This window comes from Ursus maritimus, unplaced genomic scaffold, assembly GCF_017311325.1.
Source record: "Ursus maritimus isolate PB19 unplaced genomic scaffold, ASM1731132v1 scaffold_4, whole genome shotgun sequence".
In the NCBI taxonomy this organism is placed as follows: domain Eukaryota; kingdom Metazoa; phylum Chordata; class Mammalia; order Carnivora; family Ursidae; genus Ursus; species Ursus maritimus.
The window spans coordinates 86294361-86316869 of NW_024426552.1; positions in this window are offsets into that span (position 1 = coordinate 86294361).

Genomic DNA, 22509 nt, shown 5'->3' on the forward strand with positions numbered 1-22509 from the left:
TAGAGTTTGTACTAAGCTTTATAAAAGAAAGAAAAAAGATACAAGATAGTTTGCTAAAAGGTGATTTGGAATTGATGGATTATTCTTTTTTTCTTCCTTCTGTTCAGAATAAAACTTGAATGCATTTTTTTTTTTTAAGCTGAGAGTAAGAAACAAGGAAGGAAAGAAAAGTAAACATTTGAGGGTAGCAGGATAAGAAATATTAAGAAAGAAATTCTCTTGAAAAAGTAAGAGATTACTAAAAAGCCAAATATTTATTTTCCTTTTTTGAAGTTTTTAAACTACTGAAAACACAAAAAAAGTAAAAGAAGCCAATTTTTAAAATTTGTTTAAATTTATTTAAATTCTATTGATTAATATACAGTGTATTATTAGTTTCAGAGGTAAAGTTCAGTGATTCATCAGTCTTATAACACTGAGTGTTCATTATACCATGTGCCCTCCTTAAAGATACAAATGTAGTGATCCGAAGGGGCACTTGCACCCCAATGTTTATGGCAGCAATGTCCACTATAGCCGAACTATGAAAAAGTAGCCAATTTTTTAAAAAGTTTTAAAGGAGAATAAATTCTCATCTTTAGACTTTTGATCTCCCAACATCAATCCCCTAACTCCAGCCCAAACTGCCCCAGTCCTGCTCTCTTCTGTATACTGCTAACAGTTTGGTATATATTTAGCTGGTTTATTTTGTATGTCTTGATAGCACACTTATACACATGTATGCATACACATTTCACTTTTATAAAAAATAAATCATTGTACACATATTGCTTTACAATTTACATTAAAAATGTATCACTTATGTATTTCCAGATGAATGTGCATATGTTTCACATTCTTATTAATGCCTGCTTTCTAATGGCTATTTGGAATAGGGGTATTTATTTTATTTATTTTTTTTTTTAAGATTTTATTTATTTATTCGACAGAGATAGAGACAGCCAGCGAGAGAGGGAACACAAGCAGGGGAGTGGGAGAGGAAGAAGCAGGCTCATAGCTGAAGAGCCTGATGTGGGGCTCGATCCCATAATGCCGGGATCACGCCCTGAGCCGAAGGCAGACGCTTAACCGCTGTGCCACCCAGGCGCCCCGGAATAGGGGTATTTATTGTCTATTCCTACAATAATGACTATGTATTTTGCTTGCAATTTTTGATATTGAAAGTACTTCCTTAAGAAGAGCTCTTTTTTTCTCTAAAAAAGGGAAGAAGAATGAGGGCAAAGATAACCTCCCCCCCACCCCCCGCTTTATTGAGGTATGATCAGCAAATAAAATCATATATATATTTAAGGTATAAAACATGAAGTCTTGATATCTGTTTACATTGTGAAGTAATTATCACAATCAATCGAATCAACATATTAGTCATCTCACATAATTTCCTTTTTTTTGTATTGAGATCTACTCTCTATCAAATTTCAGGTATGCAGTACATTATTATTAAGTATAGTCACCATGCTGTGCATTAAATCTACAGAACTTACTCGTAAGTGAGAATTTGTTCCCTTTGACCAACATCTCTTTTCCCCCTCCCTTCAGCCTCTGGTAACAACCATTCTATTCTCTGTTACTATGTGTTAGACCTTTTAGACTCTACATGTAAGTGAGATCAAGCAGTGCTTGCTTTTCTGTGCCTTGCTTGTTTCATTTATCTGGCTTCTGCTTAGCATTTTGACTGTGATTTTCAGCTATATTGTGCGTAGTTGTAGTTTGTTCTCATCATATAGTAATCCATCGCACACATACAAAACAATGTATCCATGCTGCTGTTGATGAAATTTGGGTAATATCTGGCTTTTGGCAAAATAGTGCTGCCGTGAACATACTTCTAGATCTTTTGGGTACACGTATGTTTGCATTTCTCTTAGCATGTACATAGGAGTGACATTGTGGGTACATTGTATATTATTTTTGTGTTGTACAAATTTCTTAGACTGAGACGATCGGTAAGGGCTGGTGTACAGTAATCAAGGGCTCTGTGTGGGGGCGGTACCGAGCTTGGAGAGAGGTGATGTGGTAGGCTGGCTGAGCTTTCAAACTCTGGAGTCAGGTTGATTAGTTTCACCCCCTCTGATGTTTTGCATTCCTGTATAGAGGTAAGTCACACATCTGTCTTCATCCTCAGCTTCGTCAGCCGTAGAATTCTAGCAGATGATAAATACAGGTCTTATTTATAAGAAACTTCTTATGTAAGGAAAGTGCCTTATGTATGGGAACTACATTTTATACATGCAAAGTGCTTGACAGACATTTAATGATAAATAAACACTAGCTGCTAATTATTATAGTTATTTTTGCTAATATAAGCCTAATCTGGCCCTTTCAATCTTTCTTTGCTATTTAATTATTCCTCAGTTTTTGCCGCAGACCATTTTCCTTTAACAATTAACCAGTCACATGAAGGCTGCATATTGGGAGGATTTGGGAAATACAGTCCTCTGCTACTCATAGCCAAATTCCAATCAAGAAAATGTGCAATCTCCCTTGAGACTCTGTTTTGACCAGTCTATATCTTCTCGGCGCTGGGAGAGACCAATTTATTTCACCAGTTGTTTACTACTACCCCATCATTTCTTTCTCTTTTTCAACTCGGTTCAACTTTCTCTTTTTATTCAGCATGGCTCTCAACAGGGAACAATGATTTATCTTAAAATATTACCGAAAGCCACATCTAATGCGATCCATGGAGAATTCCTTCCATGCGGCCTTTTTAAAAAATATCTAAATGAGGGTTTTTAATTTGTGGATGCATTTTATTAATTATAGAATTATAGAAAATGTGTACATTCTCTGCCAGTTTCCCCTCTTTATATTATTCTGGATTACAAGGTACAAGAGCATCCTCTCTTGCCTCTGGGATTTTCCCATCAAGTCCAGGTGCAAAGAAAATGCACACATCATTTCAGACTCCGTTTGTGGACCTCACGAGAGGCCCGCGTAGGAGCTGCAGTCCTACAGACATCTTCACGAGACGGTCTCTTCAAATTCCCTCAGCCTTTACAAGGCAGGGTGTGATCTGTCTATCTGCTAAGGTGTAGGTTTTGGAGAACATTTTCTTTAGTCTCCCATGCCCTGGCTCTGCCTACATTTATTTATTCAAGCCCACCCACTCACTCCTCTTCCTCCAAGGGAGAATTTTCGGTAATGATTCCTCTTGTGTTTGATCAGTTTTGCATTTTAGAGACACAGTTTCTTATGCTGCTTTTACAAAGTGGTCTCACTAGAGGCATGACATTTGGAAAGTGCGTATAGAAGAAAATCAAACTGTTTCTGTTTTTATTTTCCATTTACTTGATCTGATGTTTAAGCAATCAGCCAAATTCTGTTAGGCAACTGTGTTACAGAATTCCAGTGAGTGAGGTGATAATAGAATTCCAAGTACCATAATTTTCTAAATCTATTTTTTAATGAGAATTTTTGTAGGGAAGACAGCCATAATATAGAAAATTATTACCTAGAAAAAAAATACACAGTTTGATGATTTTAAAAACATGAAAAGAAAGCAAAAATCTCTAAATATAATTTTTGAGGATTATATATTATTAGTAAAATCTTTTCATGCATCAGTAAAATTAATTAAAATCTTAATGCTGAATAGAAAGAGAACTCTGTTCTTCCAGTAATGGCTGAATATTAATACTGGTAATATACAGCTTCGTAATATCTTTCTATCTAACCTTATTAAACTTTTAAACCCTATATACAGTGTTGCTTGCTTTGTATCCAGAAATTTCCATTTTTGTGAAATTAGCACTGTCCTTGGTTCCCTTCCCAGGAGCAAGCCTCAGTTATTTCAATTTCAGAAACAATGAAAGAATAACAAGAAATGTAGTTTGAGGCAAAGGAATGAACTGAGAGAGCAATTGGAGAACTTCCTCCTCTCTATGTAAATGACTCACAGCAGTTTTTTTGTTGAATGGAGCAATAAATGAACGTTGAAATTATGGGAAAGACATTTTTCTGTATTTTTTTACTCATAAAATGAAGATTACAGATAATCTTCATTGTCTGAGAAATTATCATATGAATTCTAGCAGATGAAGTGTTGGACAGAGCATCAAAAATGTCTATGAAAATATTTGCTTAAAAATGAGTTCCAGGGCACCTGGCTGGCTCAGTAGGTTAAGCTGTGAGTCTTGATTTCGGCTTAGGTCATGATCTCAGGATCCTGAGATTAAGCCCTGTGTCTGGCTTGGCACACACAGCTGAGTCTGCTTGTCCCTCCCTCCCCTTCTGCCTCTCCCCCTGCTCTCTCTCTCTCTCTCTCTCTTAAATAAATAAATAATAAATAAATAAATCTTTAAAAAAAATGAGTTCCTTTTCTGCAAAAACTAGATAACCTCATGCAAAAGAACGCAGTTGAGTTCTTTCCTTTCACCAATACAAAAACTAACTCAAAAGGGATCAAAGAGCTAAATATAAGAGATAAAATTATACAACTCTCAGAATAAAATGCAGGGAAAAGCTTCATGATACAGAATTTGGCAATGATTTCCTGATCAATGACTTCTTGTTAGAGGAATTTGGATGGCAGGGATTCCAGGAAAAAAAAAAAATGAGAAAGTCAATGAAAAAGAATGCCATGTATATATGAAAGTTTCCAAAAATAAACACAAGCACTACCACCACAAACAAAAAGAGAGGAAGGCACATGATTATGTAAATGATTGAGAATCACACTGGGAAAGAATTAAGTCAAATTTTACCAAAGTCATAAAGGAAAATAATTTTTAATCATTTCTTATACATTTGAACTCATTTTTTCTATTTGCTTTCACTTTTTAAGCATTAGTTCAATTTTCTTTTTGAATTATTCTCAATTATGTGAAACTTTTAAATTATTGTAAAGTTGAAACCAAAAGCAAGTTAAATTTATAGAAATCTCACATTCCTTTTTTCTTGCTCCTCATATTGGTATATATTTATTAAGTTTTTGCTTATTCTGCCATAATTTTTCTTAGAAAATATAAGCAAATTGAACCATACACCCACCCAAAAGCATACACATACAATTATAAACACAGACACACACTTTCTCTTTCAAACAAAAGGATGTTTTTTTTTGATGAATACTACATTGTTCTGCTTTTTGTGCTTTTCTTTTTCAGTTAAAAAATTATCCTAGCAATTATTTCATGATGGTATTCCTCAATCCTTTTTATATATTCATAATAATCCAATTGCAGATAAACCAGATTTTATTTCAGCAGTCCATATTGATGAAACGTAGGTAGTTTCAGTCTTTAGTTATTAAAACCACAATTAATATTGTTTATGTGTTGTTATGTATTTTTGCCAGTGTAGCTTTGAGATATATGGATACCAGAAGTAGACTGAGTTAAAGGGTACCTGACTATGCGACTTTGATAATAGTGCCATCTTCATCTCCTTGTGATTGTAACATTTGCATTTCAATTAGGGATAGTAACTTAAAATGGTTTCTTTGTGGTTGTTGGCTATTTTTTTTTTTTTTTTTGGCTATGAGCTATATTTGTGATAATCCTGAGGATCTAAATCTTGTCTTCTTCCAGCAAGGAGTTTGTTTTTTCCTGAACTGCTATTGACCACTTTCCGTCTATGAAATTCCAAATACAAAGGAGTCTAAGATTCCACCCCAACTCCTTCCCAAGGGCACAAAGCATAGAATTCCCTGTCAGTTCAGATGGTTTGTCTAAAAGGCAAACACACCTTTTGAGTTTTATTCACCTTCAGCACTTCTTGTTGCATCTACAGCTTCATGTTCTTTTTTTGGGGGGAGGGTTTCATTACTTTCTAGAAAGTTCTAGAAGAGCGTTAAAATGTATGTTTGCTGTAACTTATCCATAACCTAGGTATATTTTGCAGAAGGACCTTTGCGGGTACCTGCTCTGCCATAGTACTGGAAGTAGAAATTGTATTTTTAAAAAGACTTTTTTCCATTGCTTCTTTATTTGAGGTTTTAAGCGTTTTCTCACTCTCACTGTTGTGCTTTTCATTTTCACTGATTAATCTTGACAGATTTTTGTGTGTGTGTTTTATATTGGCCATTTCAATATTTCTAGATATATGTATTAATTCTACCCTTTATAGTTCATCCACAGCCCTTGGATTTGTTTATCAAGTCTATCCTTTATAATCCAGCCATGTTTATAAGATTTATAAACTTTTTTGAGTTGAGTACTTATTTTTTTATGTTTAATAAGTAAACTGTTTAAAGCTGATTATTTATTCTGATTATAGATTTAGCTATATCCCATACATTATTATAGGTATTGTTTTCATTGAATTCAATTACCTAAGTAAGTTATCATTTATAAGATTTTTTTAAGTGATTTTTTATATATTTGAGTTGTAATGTTTCATATTTTATGCTATTAATTTCCAGTTTTATTACATTTTGACCAAAATATGTGACTTATTCAAATTTATTGAGTTTTAGGATGTATGAAAGTAATGTAACCAAAATTTGGTAATGTTCCAGGGGTAATAAAAAAGAATTATTCTCTGTACTCTGTTTAAATAACTCAAAATTCACTGTGCATATATTACTTTTCTCAGTGTGCAAGTGACCGCCATTCCTTTCTGTGTTTTTTTTTTTTTTTCTTTTGTTCTCAACCTATATGGCTAGCTGATTATTTACTGAAAGAGTCCATTACCAGGTCTGTAATCCATACACCAGTGAGGCTGAGAACATGGGCTGTACCATCTCAGGAGCAGAATTTCTCTCTTTAATTTCCTCTTGAGGTCTAGGGAAGACACTGTACCAGGATAGAGCTTTTATTTATGTACTTAAGATATTTTTTCTCTTTGGTCCAGCTTCTATAGTAGGTACATTATGAGGCCATTTTCAGCTTTACTTGGTAGAAAACCTTTTGAGGCAAATCCTTTGCACCTGGGATGCTTTGTATTAGAAGTGGTCAGGTTGCTTTGGGAAAGCATAATACAGCTGGTTATTCATGCTGGTGTGGTTTTGCAAGGAAAGTGGCCTTTATCTTTCCTTTAGTCTGTCTTTAGTGTCAGCAGCCAAACACACCCTGCCAAAAAGAAAATGCTAGGTATGGAGCACTTTGGCCAGATTGTGCTCTGTTTACATCCTGTGGCTAAAGCACTGTCTTCTCAGGAAGGCCAATTGTGAGTGGATGCTTGCTGTTTCTGTCTATCTGATCCTATCTGCACTATACGTGGAAGGAATTTTCAAGGCCTCTATTTGATGGATAATAGCCTCCCTATATAAATCTTCCTCTACTTTTGTAGTCCTTTGATCATTTAAGAGAGGATTTCAGAAACATTAGATGTCACTTCTTGAGATGCTATTTATTTTGGCAATCTCCTAGTTGAATCATTTCTGGAATAATTGAAAATGATTTTTTTATTTGTAAGACTAGTTGATATTTTAAAATATGTCCCCCATGTTTAAGTAACTAAAAATTGATCTATCAGCCTACAAGTATGATTTGGTTAACTTTGTAAGGATTAGAGTAGCAAGGGTAAGTGTAGTGGACCAAGAGACAAGGACAGTAGAAATAATGAGACCTGCCTCATGATGCTTTAGAATGAAAGGATGAGGAAATTTGCCTCCAGCTTATATTTATTTATTTATTTATTTATTTATTTATTTAAAAGATTTTACTTATTTATTCGACAGAGATAGAGACAGCCAGCGAGAGAGGGAACACAAGCAGGGGGAGTGGGAGAGGAAGGAGCAGGCTCATAGCGGAGGAGCCTGATGTGGGGCTCGATCCCACAACGCCGGGATCATGCCCTGAGCCGAAGGCAGACGCTTAACCGCTGTGCCACCCAGGCGCCCCCCCAGCTTATCTTTAATTACCCATATCCACAGAAGTAAATTGGGAATGTGCAAATTAATCAGTGTCAAATACCTCCTACCCGGGTCACAGCTACTGTAGTTTTTATTACTTTCTTTGTCAGGTCATGTAGTTTTTTTGCTAATTGGGCTTCTTAATGTATACTCTAAGTCAGTTACCCTTTTAAGATCAATGTCTTTACTCTATTTTAATTTCATAATCTCAGTGAACTATTGCTAATGTGAATGTAGGATTGTAATGCAGTGGTTTCACCATTGCAGAAATCAGAGGACACAGGGGCAAAATTGTAAGGTGTTGATTACACAAAGAGTTGTAAAGATGCACAAAACTTTTATCTTTATCTTAGTCACCAAGTCAAAATGTGTACATAAAAGCTGTCAGGAAGTTCTTTCATATTTTAAACCAAAATGGCTATAGATAAGTAGATAAGTAAGGGTAGACAGATAGATAGATAGATGATAGATAGGTAGATAGGTAGACAGGCAGATACATAGATAGATAACCAGGACTTAATTCAGTATGTGGAACGTAGGCTATATTAAATATGTCTTCAATTACTTGATACATTGATTTCAAAGCATTGAACTGTGGTAATGCATGTTTCCTTGTGTAATTTTCTATGTGATATATAGTATAATACACATAATATAATAATATATAATATAATATAATATAATGCAATATAATCTATATAATATAATACAGATAATATCTTTCTGTCACCACAAAATTTCATTGAATTTAATTGTCTGGTGTGACAAATAACAAATCCAACTTTTTGACTTACTGGTATGTTCCTAGTGTTTTGAGGAAAAGACATTGACAAAAGCTCTACCTCAAATGTTTTTTGTTTGCTTACAATTATTCACATAATTTTGTGGCCAAATCTGACATTCTTTTTCCCCCCTTAAGGGAAAAAATAGTTTTCTTATAACAAATAAGCATTTAAACAGAAGGTGAATGATGATAGGAATTTAAGCTGAAGGATCTCCTCCAGTTTCAGAACACCTCCTTCTGCCTGCCATGGACAAGTTAGAAGCCAGTGCCATATGCCTAAGGAAGGAGAATGTTAACTCTAGGTAGGACAGCCTGGATTGAATCATGAGTTCATCATTTCTTTGTAGTAATCCATGGAATTCACTAAATCTCACCCACATTCAGTGTCCTCATAAATACATGAGAGGGATAACAAGATCTCTCTCCCAGTTCTGTTATTAGAATAATAGTATCACTGAGATTGGCAGGTAAGAACCAATTTGCAGAAATGTCCTTCATTCTTAATGGCATGGACCCTCTGCTGAATCTCATCCTGGGAACTGGCCTGATGCAAATTCCTGGTGTTAGAAAGTCACAGGCAAACACACAAAATCATCAATATTATCTATATTTCAGACGAAATGCAAAAGTTATCGGTCATCAAACATGAAATATTTGGTAGACATTTTATTGGAGAACAGTGATCTTTATATTATAAACATATTTCGAGAAATTTTTCATCCTTGGAATGTTTTGATTGCTTCTTTCGACTCACTGTTTTAAAGGTTTCTTCATTACTATGACAATCTGTCCATATCTCTCACATTTTATTTGGCTGTTGAAAGAACATGTGAAATAATTTTTTCAAAGTGTCCCAAGCATGCATCATAATTAAATAGATAGATCTAGTGCATATCGCACTGATAAATACAAATAATTTGGTGAATAAGATAGTGAAAACGTTACAAAAAATAAAATAAAAATACTTTTTAAAGTTTCTAGACCAGATAAACTCATGAATGTTATCTACATTAAAACATACACACTGTAAAAAAAAAAAGGATTAAGATGTTCCTAACTTGAAAAAAAAATAATTGAATTTGTCCTCAGGAAAATCATAGGTGGGACCACTGAAACACCCAGTGTATTCCTTACATAACAGATCCATGTCAGGACTTCTAATCATGTATCTCACTAATTTCAATACTGAGCTCGTGGTACAGGTAACACATTATGATGCTCTTAATTTAAAATATTATATCATTGATTCATTTCTTCTTCCTGCCCTTCCACAAAGATGTGTCAAGTGTGGACAGTACAGAAGCTGTTGAATGTCTGGGTTACCTGTGTTTGTTTCTTCTCTGAGCCGCTTGATGGCTTGACAGATGGATACAAGACACGATGCTCTGACTCCCACATTTTGGCAATCTAACACGAGCAGGTATATGAACATTTCTTCGTATTACCATGACATCGTTGTGCTGGGCTCAAACCTCATTGAATGTAACTCCATGGAAGAATTCCCCCTGAGTACATAGGCTGAAGTTCAGGCCTGCTATTTTTATCCCATCCATTACAGTAGTCAGCAAGAAAAAACACTAAATTTTCTATAAAATATTATAGCTCTTTGGCATACAATAGCCGCATATTCTCTGAATACTAAATACGTAAATAAACCCATTTATGTAGACCTGCAAGAGCTATTTCTTTTATGGCTATTGACGTATGAATGCATAAACCCTTGGGAGCTTAAAAATCTGCTCTAATTCTCAAAAATATAAAATTAAGAATAAAATGTAATCTGTTCCACATGCAAACTCATCTATTCTTTAATGATATAGCCAATAAATCAGGAAGTAAAGCTTCCTCATTAAAAAAAATATCAGCATGATCCCAACATTTGCAAGGTTTAAGTGCCAGGAATCTAATAAATGAGTGGTTTAAGAAAAAAAAAATTTCATAAGTTTAAATCAACTCTAGTCTTTTAAAAAAGTTAAACATTATTTAAATAATTAGTTTGTACATCCTTGGAGTTAGATATCCAGTCATTTTATAGACATTGATGCAAATATAAAGATAGAAATATGTTTTAGAATATACACAACATAGCACTCATCTTTTACAAATACAGAAAGCAAGAAAAAAAATTAAAAGTCCACACAAAATTAAAACTGCAAAAATATAAAAAATCTTATGGCTTCCTTTACATTTTTAAAATTATGATTAGTCGTTTCTATTTCTGTAGAGTTACAATGTAAAGTTGACGTTCTAAGATCTTCAGAAGAAAACTCTATAAAGTGTGTGAAAATAAACAAAGAAAAGTTAAAAACAAGCTACAATCTCTTATAATCAATTTAATAAGGTAAGGATAAAATCTCCACATGTGCAGTTACTGAACAACTCTACCAAGAATGTTTCTGCCACTTGCCGTTACTCAGCTCCTGACCATGTGTAGACCTGCAACCAGGATGATGCAGAAGAGAACTTCATATACTTTGAAAATAAGTTTAGATAACTTGAGAGTTCTCTCGCAACTGTATATTCCATGACAGACTTTAAAATGTCAGAAGATTTAAACTTGTTTACATAGAATATGCATTTAAGCCGTGCCTGGGTGGCTGAGTCAGTGAAGCGTCTGCCTTCAGCTCAGGTCATGATCCCGGGGTCCTGGGATCCAACCCCCTGTCAGGCTCCTTGCTCAGGCGGAAGTCTGCTTCTCCCTCTCCTTCTGCCCCTCCCCCGATGGTGCTGTCTTTATCTCTCTCTCTTAAGTAAATAAATAAAATCTTTTAAAGAAAAGTATATGCATTTAAATACTGTATGCTTAATCAGCCTTCTCATAGTCTATTTCTAACTGCACAATAGCCAACATCCTAACAGATATGATGAAACATGTACCCACATGGTACATTCCCAGGTATTGTTGTTCAAGTGATTAATTTTACTTCCAAATTAAACCATTCCATTATATAAAATAAGAATATGCTTAAAATATTAAGGTTATTGCCAAATTATACTAAAACCTGGACACAGAGAAAATATACTTTGAGTATTTGGGTGACGGGGCATACAGAAGCCCTCCCTTATCCTTGGGGATATGACGCCTGGAACCACAGACAGCACCAAACCCTGTATGTCCTGTGTTGTTTCCTATACATACATACATACCAATGATAACGTTCAACTTATAAATTAGGCACAGTTAGATATCAATAACAATAATTAATAAATATTAGAGCAATTATAATAATATATTGTAATGAAAGTTATGTGAATATGGTCTCTCTCTCAAAATATATTACTGTACTTATTGTACACCTTTCCTGTGATGATGTGAGATGATAAAATGCCTATGTAATGAGATGAAGTGAGGTGACTGACGTAGCAATTGTGATGTAGCGTTAGGCTACTATTGAACTTCTGACTATATGTTGGAAGGAGGATCGTGTGCTTCTGGACCATGGCAGACTGTGGGTAACTGAAACTTTGGAAAGTGAAACCATGGTTAAGGGGGGACTACTGCATTGCATGGCTCTCTTCACAAGTGATTTGGAAGTTTTATCAAGGGAGAATAGTCAACCAGTCCTACATATATTTCAATTAAAAATCAGTAGACCAGATGAAATTGGCCATAATAATAATTTTTTACTATTCAAACAATTTGAACATATAAGCACCTTAAAAAAAAGCATCAGCTTGAATTTTACATACTTTTACTGTCCAAATCTATTTGGTGTGTCTAAGTAAGATAATTCTCTAAACAATTAACATAGACAATTGGAAATACGGTCTTGTCTCCCTCCATATTGTCTTAAATAATCAATTTCTCAATTAGTGAAAACTTCAGAATTAAATCAGAAAATATGCTGACATTTATTTTATTTATTTGAATGTACTTCAAAATCAATCAATCAACAATAAATGAACATTCAGATTTCCACAAATACTTTTTGACCCATTGGTAAGTTTTTTTTCCTAAGCAGAGATTTTAAAATAAATAAAATAGAGCAGAATAAAATAGAATAAAACTTGGGATTCTGAATATCCTGCTCAAAAACGTGCAAATCTGTGAATTCCTATGAAGAAATATATATGGCAAGATTACTGACCCATCTTTTAATTGAAACAATCACTAGGTGAGTTAAAGAACACTGTGACAGTTTTATTTTGTAATTTTTATTTCTTATTTAAAAATTACTGAGTAGGAAATGAAAGAAACCCAAATCATCAAATATTGCCTGCACTTTATGGTTATAATCAGTTTCTCAGCTTTCTCTGAAGACTCCTTTCCTTGATACCTTTCTCCTTTACCCCACTCTTTTCCTAGGTTAAATCCCCAGACTCGATTTAAACACCTAAATGCCAATGACTCAACTGTCTTTTATTTCCAACCTTGAATTCTCTAAGAACTCCAGATTCAGTGATTATAATATACAAGTAGTGTAATATTCTATAGTATATAATGTCCATGACATTCTTTTTCTTCAACTCCTCCAGTTGTTTGATGAAAATCACCCCACCTATCTCTTTTCTTGAAAAGTGTTTAAACAAGATGAACCCTGTCATCTTGTTTGCCCTTTAATAAATTATCCACCTAACCTCTAGGTGAACTCGTCTACTTTCTGCTTAGCTTGGCAATGACACATATCAAAACACATTCTAACTCAATGGCTTTTTTAGTAACTTTTCCTTTTGCTTGTCATGATATTTTCCCAATCCTTTGATAGCTATTGTCTCCTTATCATTTCGATTCCATCTTAAATGTCACTACCTCAACAAGGCCATCCAATTCTATAAGACATGATCCTGGTTTAATTCTCTCCTTAGCTTTTATGCCTTTCTGTTATCATCTCATATATTCCTATTTTGGGGGGTGAAGAGGGAAGAAGATGCATTTTCTGTTTTACTTTGTCACTTTCAAAGTACCTCCAGGACCAATGGGACTAGAGTCTCAATAAATATACATTGATTGATTAGTAATTATTATTAACAATTGTATTTCAAGTTCTAATTCCAAAGAACCCATTAGACAGTGTTGGTTTTTTTCCCAGCTGATTTATTGCATACTTAGCTTATAGTGTATTCACTCTTCTTCCATTCATTTGGTCAGCCCATGTTGTTGAGGGTCTGCCCTTTGCAATACACAAGACAGGCCATTCTAAATTTTCAAGTTGCTGGTTGAACTTTAAGTATTAAAATTAAAAACCAAAAACTAAGAAACAGAATTATTTTTGCTGCTGGTTTGCCCCCTCTCTTGAAATGCTACATTATTTTTTTTCCCTGTAATCTCTCTGATCACCCATGCTTTCGCTAAGTTCCTAAGAGCTAAAATTGACTTTACGGATAATTTATTTTACGGTCATGTCCAACTAGTGCCGTTCATATAAGAGATGTCAGTTATGTTCTTTACAATTTTCTTTTGAAACTTTGATGAGCACGACTAATATGCAAATTATGTATTTAGTTGTGGAATAAAACCAATATTGGTGAGCATATTTGTTTTTTAATCAGTTATAAATTTTTTCAACCAGCATCTCCATATTTTATGATGAGCATCTTTTTTAATGTGTACATTTCTGTCAAAGCTTTTGCTTATTTAATTCAGTTCTTCTTTAATTCATTCTTCACTTCATTTATATTTAGATGTTTAGAATATTCCAGAATGTATTGGCACCGTTTGACAAAATAGTTGAAGTAGGCTTGTCCTAGAAACTCTGGGCTTAAGACAAATAAGTACTATCCCAAGTGTGAATCAGCGAGTTGGAGAATGTTCAACCATTTGTACCATTATAAAGGAACTTAGACAAGCAAAATTGAAAATTTATTTTTTTGTAAAACTTAACTATGAAAACAGTTTAAATCAATGATTTCGGCATTACATACACTACAGAAAACAAATGTATCTAGGAGAAGCTTTGCTGAGATAAACATCTATTACCACCTCACTAACTCACAGGAGCCTGCCTCATTAGAATAGTAGATCAGTTCTCAAAGAGCATTTTTCCCATTCATTGAAAAGTACCCACTTTTCAAATATAATACTTGGAAGAAAGCAAAGAACTCATACTAGTAAACATTGCATAAAGCATAATGGAAGATAAATATTAAAAGTACTCATGATTTAAATGCAGAGAACAAACTGTTGGCCAGAGGGAAGGGGACTGGGGGGATGGACAGAATGGCTGAAGAGGAGTGGGAGATACAGGCTTCTAGTTATGGAATGAATAAGTCACAGTTATAAAAGGTAGAGCATAGGGAATATAGTCAATGATACTGTAATAGGGTTGTATGGTGACAGATGGTAGCTACACTTGTAGTGAGCATAACATAATGCATAAAAATATATATGTAAAAATAAAATAAAATAATAAAAGACTCATGATTGCAGGCAAAGCAAATTCTACATGAAAAACTCACCATTGTTAAAAGTCATTCGGGCTATGCCTCCACAGCACCCAAATGAATCAACCAATGTATTAAAAAACACCAAACAACTTTATTTCCATTTGTCTCTGTTGTTGTTTTTGTTGTTATTTTATTAAGTGAATTGACTCTTTTTGGTCAGAATCAATTTATTCTTTTGCTGTTGTGTAGAAACATCCTTAATGTTGGCTATGGGCATTCAATGGCAAAACAAACAACAAAACTGAGAAGAAAAATGACTGCAGCACAGATTTTAAGAAACATATTTTCCTGCTCACTGATCTCCTTTTATCTTCTGCCCATATGTTTCTATGTTGCAGTTTTATCTCTTCCACACTTATGGAATGCTTTGGCAGGGGAAATGAATTCTGATGAGACAGTCTTGGTGATATTCCAGAAAGTTTTTAAGAAGTTCAGAAACCAAACATAGGACTGAATCACTGTGTTGCGAGGATTTAGCCTCCACTTGTCAAATGACGCTGGCTTGTTTGTTTGTTTGTTTGTTTGTTTGATAGGTATGATTTTATGATGTGTGTTTGCAGTGCTCAGTTATTCAATTGTGTTTCTACTATCTGACAGACTTGACCAAACCATGAACTCATTTTTCAAAATTCACTGTATTTGGCTAAGTAGAATATTTTACAGTGCATGAGGAGGATAGGAGAGGGATGTGCCATGGTAATATATGCAAAGAGTACATTTCAAGTACCTGGAGGGGCATTTAAAGAGCAGCATGCAAGTCAAGTCATGTAATTCCAGCAACAGTAATCCTACATTTAGCGCATTTACCCCTGATGGCCACGAGAAGGAATGTTGCTTCAATTATTCTCTCAATATAATGTCTTATGCAAATACTTTGCATATATTAATATGTCAGTGAGCTGCAACTTTTCAGGTTGAAAGCAAAATTTACCTCCATGTCAGAATGCAGATACTTGTATCTATACACCACTTCTTACAGAGTCCTGAGTAATGCAAGATAGGTTACTATCATGCCTTTCTCTTGCTCTTTTTAAACCTCTCTCTCTCACCATCCTTATAATGTCTGTTTTGCTTACTTCCACTCTCATTCTTGCTCAGTCTAGAGTTGTCCTGGATGAAATGAGGGGAGAAGAGTTGGAAGAAGTGTTATTCATTTCAACAGTCGTTTATGAATTACATTCCAGGTGCCAGCTCTTCCATTTATCTGTTCATACTAATCATGATGAAATTATGAAGAATTGCCCACATTTCTCCTTACAAAGTCTTACTACTTAATGCCATTACTGTGGTCTTCTATATGAAACTGCCTTACATTTTGTGAAGCAACAAAACTACATTGAAACAATCTTTTTAACTCTATGCTATATGTCCAAGAAGTTGGAAGAAATACTGAGGATGATACATAGACACGTGTCCAAGGTAAAAAAATAAATAAATAAAACACCGAGTGTGCTAACAGTCAATTGGACACTACAAAAACAAAAATTAATAAACTTGAACACAAAGCAATATGAATTTCCCAAAATCAAACCCGGGAAAAAAAGACTGGGCAAAAACAAAAACAAAAACAAAACATAGCATCCTTGAACTGTAAGAAAGCCTCAAAAAGTCAAATATACAAACAATTGGAGTACCCAAAGAAGAGACAAAGGGGAAAGAGACAGAAAACATATTTTTAAAATAAGGCTGAAAACAAATTAATTAATTAATTAAGGCTGAACATTTTCTAAGTTTGATGAAAATTATAAACCCACATGTCTTCGAAGATCAACAAATTCAAAATACAAGAAATCTAAAGAAAATTACACTAAGGCACATCAGAATCAAATTTCCTAAAATTATTTATATACAATCTTGAAAGCTTTTTCTAAGAAGGTATGAATGAAGGGGCACCTGGGTGGTTCAGACAGTTGAGTGTCTGACTCTTGATTTCAGCTCAGGTCAAGATCTTAGGGCTGTGAGACTGAGTCCCACATCAGGCTCCAGGCTCAGCACAGAGTCTGCTGAGATTCTCTCTCCCTCTCCCTCAGTGCCCTCCGCCCCATCGTGTGTGGGTGTGCACACGTGCACAATCTTTCTCTCAAATAACTAAATAAAGTCTTAAAAAAAGAAGATGTGAGTGGAAGGAAGAAAGGAAGGAATATATGAATTATAGGGGATTTCTGTTTGTAAATAATGTAGGTTGGAAGGCAGTAAAGTAACAAAGTACTGAAAAAAAATCTGACAACTTAGAACTCTGTACTAAATAAAAATCTTTCTAAAGCAGTGACAAAGTACAGATGTGTTCAGTCATGCAAAAGCTAATATAACTCATCAGTAGTATACCTGCACTATAACAAATTCACACTTTATATTGTATACCAAAATGCTAACTCAAATTTGACTACAGACTTAATGTAAAACCTGGACATACTACTTTCGGAAGAAAACATAGGAAAAATATCTTTGTGTCTTGGTTGGAAAAGTACTTCATAAGTAAAACACAAAAAACCATGATACATAAGAGAAAAAAAAAAGGGTAAATTTGTTGTCACCAAAATTATTTCTCCTTTTCAAAAGGCACTATCAAGAGAATGGAAAATACTTATAAATAACATACATGATAAAAAACTCGCACCTAGAATATATAGAGTTCTTAAAACCCAATAAGAGAATGAATGACCATTTTTTTTTAAAAAGCAAAAGATTAAAATACACACTTCATCAAAGAAGATCTATAAATGGCAAATAAGCACGTGAGAGGTGTTTAACATCATCAACCACTAGATGAATAAAAATAAAAATCACAATAAGCTATTCCTACCTATCTCTTAAAATGGATCTGATCAGCTGTTTACTAGAATGTAGAGGTTGCTGGAACTTTCATACACTGCTGGTGCAAAGGAAAGATCATACAACTCCTTTGAAAAACAACTTGGAAGTTTCTAAAAAGTATATATTTGTCAAGCATTTTACTACTAAGTTTTTATCATAGAAAACGAGAAATAACTGTTCAAAAGACTTTCACATGAATGTTCATATGAGCGAGCTTTATTTTTAATAGCCCAAATCTGGAACTAAATCAGTTGTCCATCGATAGGTAAGTGGATAAACAAACTATGGTTCTTCCATAAAATTGACCAGTTATGAAAAGGAAAGAACTTTAGCAGGGATTGGCAGCTATGGCCCTGAGCTAAGTTTGGTCTATGGACTGTTTTTAATGTGGTCCACAAACTAAGAATTTTTTTTTTACATTTCTAAGGGCTATAAATAAAGAAGAATATGCAACAGAAATCTTACATGGCCCACCAAGTCTAATATATTTATTATCTGGCCCTTTTGGGGGAAAAAAAAAGTTTGCTGACCCCTCCTCTACAATATGGAAGAATCTCAAAATAATTATGCTGATTGAAAGAACCCACGGTTTAAAGAATACATATTGTATTACTCCACGTATACAAGATTTTCAAAAACAAAAACTAATCTGTGATGACAAAGAGCAAATCATTTGTTTCTGGGAAGGCAGGGCCCAGGAAGAAGTGGAAAGCAGAGATTGAAAGGGGACTGAAGAAACATTTGGGACGATGAATACACGCATTATCTTGATTAGAGTGATACTTTCATGGGTATCTAAACATGTCAAAGCATCAAACTGTGTACTTTAAATATGTACAGTTTATTTTATGTCTAGTATGCCTCATGAAAATTCTTAAAGTTAATTTAAAATGGTGATTTGCATTTTCTGATCAATAATGGAAGTAGCCAAAATAATTTTTTTTTCTGTTTTCATTTATATTTTATTTGTATGCCGGGTGTACTACTTTTGTATCAGCTTAGTGTGGTCAAAGGTTATTTAAAAATAATTTTGGGGGCACCTGGGTAGCTCAGTTGGGTAAGTGTCTGCCTTCAGCTCAGGCCATGATCCCAGCATGCTGGGATGGAACCCTGTGTTGGGCTCCCTGCTCAGTGGCGGTTCTGCTTCTCTCTCTTCCTCTGCACCTCTCCCTGCACATGCTCTCTCACATGCTTGCTCTCTCTTTCTTATAAATAAATAAAATCTTTAAAAGATAATAATAATTTTTAACATGGAAAAAAAAAAAGGAGGATGGATACTCCAAAAGCAAACTCTGATTTTCCAGTTTTGTTTTTTTTTGAACACACAAGTTTACTGCTGTTCATCCTTAAAGTGCCTGATAAAGGGCATGCCCATAAAAAGAGTCATTCATGATTTATGGGAGCAGTGCAGACTGAGCCAAAAACCTCTGCTGAAAATTGAGCTTGTCCATGGTGGTGAACCACTACATGATTGTCGAAAGGGGGAGTAAAGATGAGAGAATTATTGGTCAACTCCCTTAAAGGATATTTTTAAACTTCTAACATTTCATTTATAATTATGTTTCCTTATGAGAGTTAAACGAAGTCCAAAGAAAAACTTTAGCTCTACAGAATTAAATACTATCAAATATGGCTATTTTAGGCATTATATAATATTATTTTCACTCAATTTATTAAATATGCTCATTGGTCAAGAGGATTACAATACAGAAACAGAGAAACAGGAATTTTACCCACTGAATATACTTACTGGTTAAACATTACTAAAAATCACAGTATCATTGAGTGTCAAATTCATATAAGAGAAAATTGGCATTTGTACATCAGAGGTTATGTTCATGACTCTAAAATGATCACATAAGTCTTAAGGTCAAGTCTCTCAGATGTTGTTAGCAAACATCTACACCCTCATACCTGTCCACATACTGAACTTTCAGTTTTTTATCACCAATAAATCACAGTATTCTACTAAACACAGGGCACATTTATTCATATAGCTAGAAATAATTCTGATGGCATCAAGGGCTATGGTTGAAAATGTCAAAGTAGTGATTTTTAAGTTTCAAATAGTAAATAACACTTTAGATTGACGATAGATGGATTAGCTATCTATGTTAGCTAGATAGGAACATTGCTGAACAATTCAGCCTCACATGCGTTAACTACAACTCAGAAGATTGACCTATTTTTTTTTTCAGTCTTCTACATTTCTGACGATGAATGATTTATTCTCTGATTTCAAAATGTAAGTCATCTTTTACTCACTTCAGTTTTTATCTGCCATATTCACCAGTTCCAGAAGTTTTAGATTCTTTACATTTTGGTATGAAATGACTTGACTGTATTGCCGAAACCATGGTCATGGTTCCATTCTTTATCATTTTCAACTGTTCACACCTTCATTTTTACAAGAGCCACAAAATTGACCCTCTGACTCTTGGATCTGTACTTCTCCAAACTATGAGGCAAATTCCTATCAAATTAATCCTCCAAATTCTTTCTTTAATTAAACCTTGAAGGACTTAAAACTTCGTTCTTACTTATCAAATATAAACTGTTTTGATTGTCTTATAAGCTTTTTGGATCATGGTCTTTTCCTACTTAACCATTCTTACTCTAATATTCCACAATTCCAATATTCAATTCAGATCAGTGGATTAATGGACAGATTTTTTTCTCATTTTTTTTGTGCCACTGAACTTCTACTATATTAGTTCTCCCAAACCTAGAGATAGATACCTTTCCTACTACCTCTGACTAGTCAGATTCTGCTTCCTACTTTGCTCCCCACAAACCCTAAATTTCTAATATTCCCTTCCCAGATTGTACTAGTTTAACTTAATCATGGTAGCCATCTTCCCCCTCATCAGTTAGTGTTATTACACGGGTATTAATCTTATTTTTTCATGAATCTTATAAAATGATTGAGTACAGAAAGTTATTAATGCTCAGTCTAGAGAAAATCACATGGGTGCTTTTGAACATCATGATAGAGTGCCAAACTTACTAGGTTCTGATTCAGAAAACCTGGTCTCTTGTCTTAGCGGTACCACAGTTAATTACTTTTTAAATGTGTTTCTTATTTAATTCATCCAATATTCATTGAGTTGCTATTTTGTGCTGTGTGTGACTCTTGTTCTCACGTATTTTACAATATAAATAAAATTGTTGAGAGAATGAGCTTTTGCATCAAACTTAACTATGTTGAAATTCCAACCTTGTTATTATTTTGGAAGAAGTTATTTAATCTCTTTAAGTTTTTATTTCTTATCTCATAGAATAGGTTTAATGGCATCTTTCTTATATAGTTGCCATAAAGAATTCATGTAGGGGTGCCTGGGTGGCTTAGTTGCTTAAGCATCTGCCTTTGGCTCAGGTCATGATCTCAGGGTCCTGGGATAGAGTCCATGTTGGGTTCTCTGCTCCTCAGGGAGCCTGCTCCTCCCTCTTGGTCTGCCTCTCCCCCCCACTTGTTCTCTCTCTCAAATACATAAATACAATCTTTAAAAAAAATACATGCAAGTAACATATCCATTGATTCCAAGAAGCCCCCCTTTTACTCACATTTCAATATCTTTGAAATCAGAATGTAATAAATAATCAGTGTTGTCCTCTGATTATATTTGATAGTGATTTCTATACAAAGTAAAGATATATCATATTCTATGAAATGAGGTAATATATATAGTGAGCAATTATCACAGAGCTTGAAACATGGTTTGAGCTCAATAAATGGTAACTATTACTCACAGTAGGGAGAAAATACAGAGTAGCAACAGATTACTAGAGTAATATATAGTAAACGGAAAATTTTTAGGAAATGAAAAGGCAAGAGAAGCCCAGGGTGTTATGTGAGCACATTGTAGAACACATAATATGTACTTAGGGAAGTTTCTCAGATGTTGTTAGCAAATGCCTACATACTCATATCTATCCACATAGTGAGAAAAAAATTAATAAGCACACAAAACAAAGGAAGCAACATGTGCACCCAGAGGGTGTCATGTTTAAAATTAAAAAAAAATCCAATTAGAAAATGGGCAGAAGATATGAATAGACATTTTTCCAAAGAAGACATCTAGATGGCTAACAGACACAGGAAAAGATGCTCAACATCACTCATCATCAGGGAAATACAAACCAAAACTACAATGAGATATCACCTTACACCTGTCAGAATGGCTAAAATTAACAGGAAACAACAGGTGTTGGTGAGGATGCAGAGAAAGGGGAACCCTCCTGCACTGTTGGTGGCAATGCAAACTGATGTGGCCACTCTGGAAAACAGTATGAAAGTTCCTCAAAAAGTTAAAAGTAGAACTACCTGATGATCCAGCAATTGCACTACTATTAGGTATTTACCCAAAGGATATAGAAATACTGTTGAAAGGGATACACACGCACCCCAATGTCTATAGCAGCATTTTCAACAATAGCCAAGTTATGGACACAGCCCAATTGTCCATTGACTGATGAATGCATAAAGAGGTGGTATATGTATAGAGTGGACTATTACTTAGCCATAAAAAATGAAATCTTACCCTTCACAACAACACGGATGGAGCTAGAGTGTATTATGCTAAATGAAGTAAGTCAGTCAGAGAAAGACAGCTATCATATGATTTCACTCATATGTGGAATTTAAGAAAAATAAATGAACATGAGGGGAAAAAAAGAGAGAGGCAAATCCTAAAACAGACTTAACTATAGAGAACAAACTGAGGGTTGC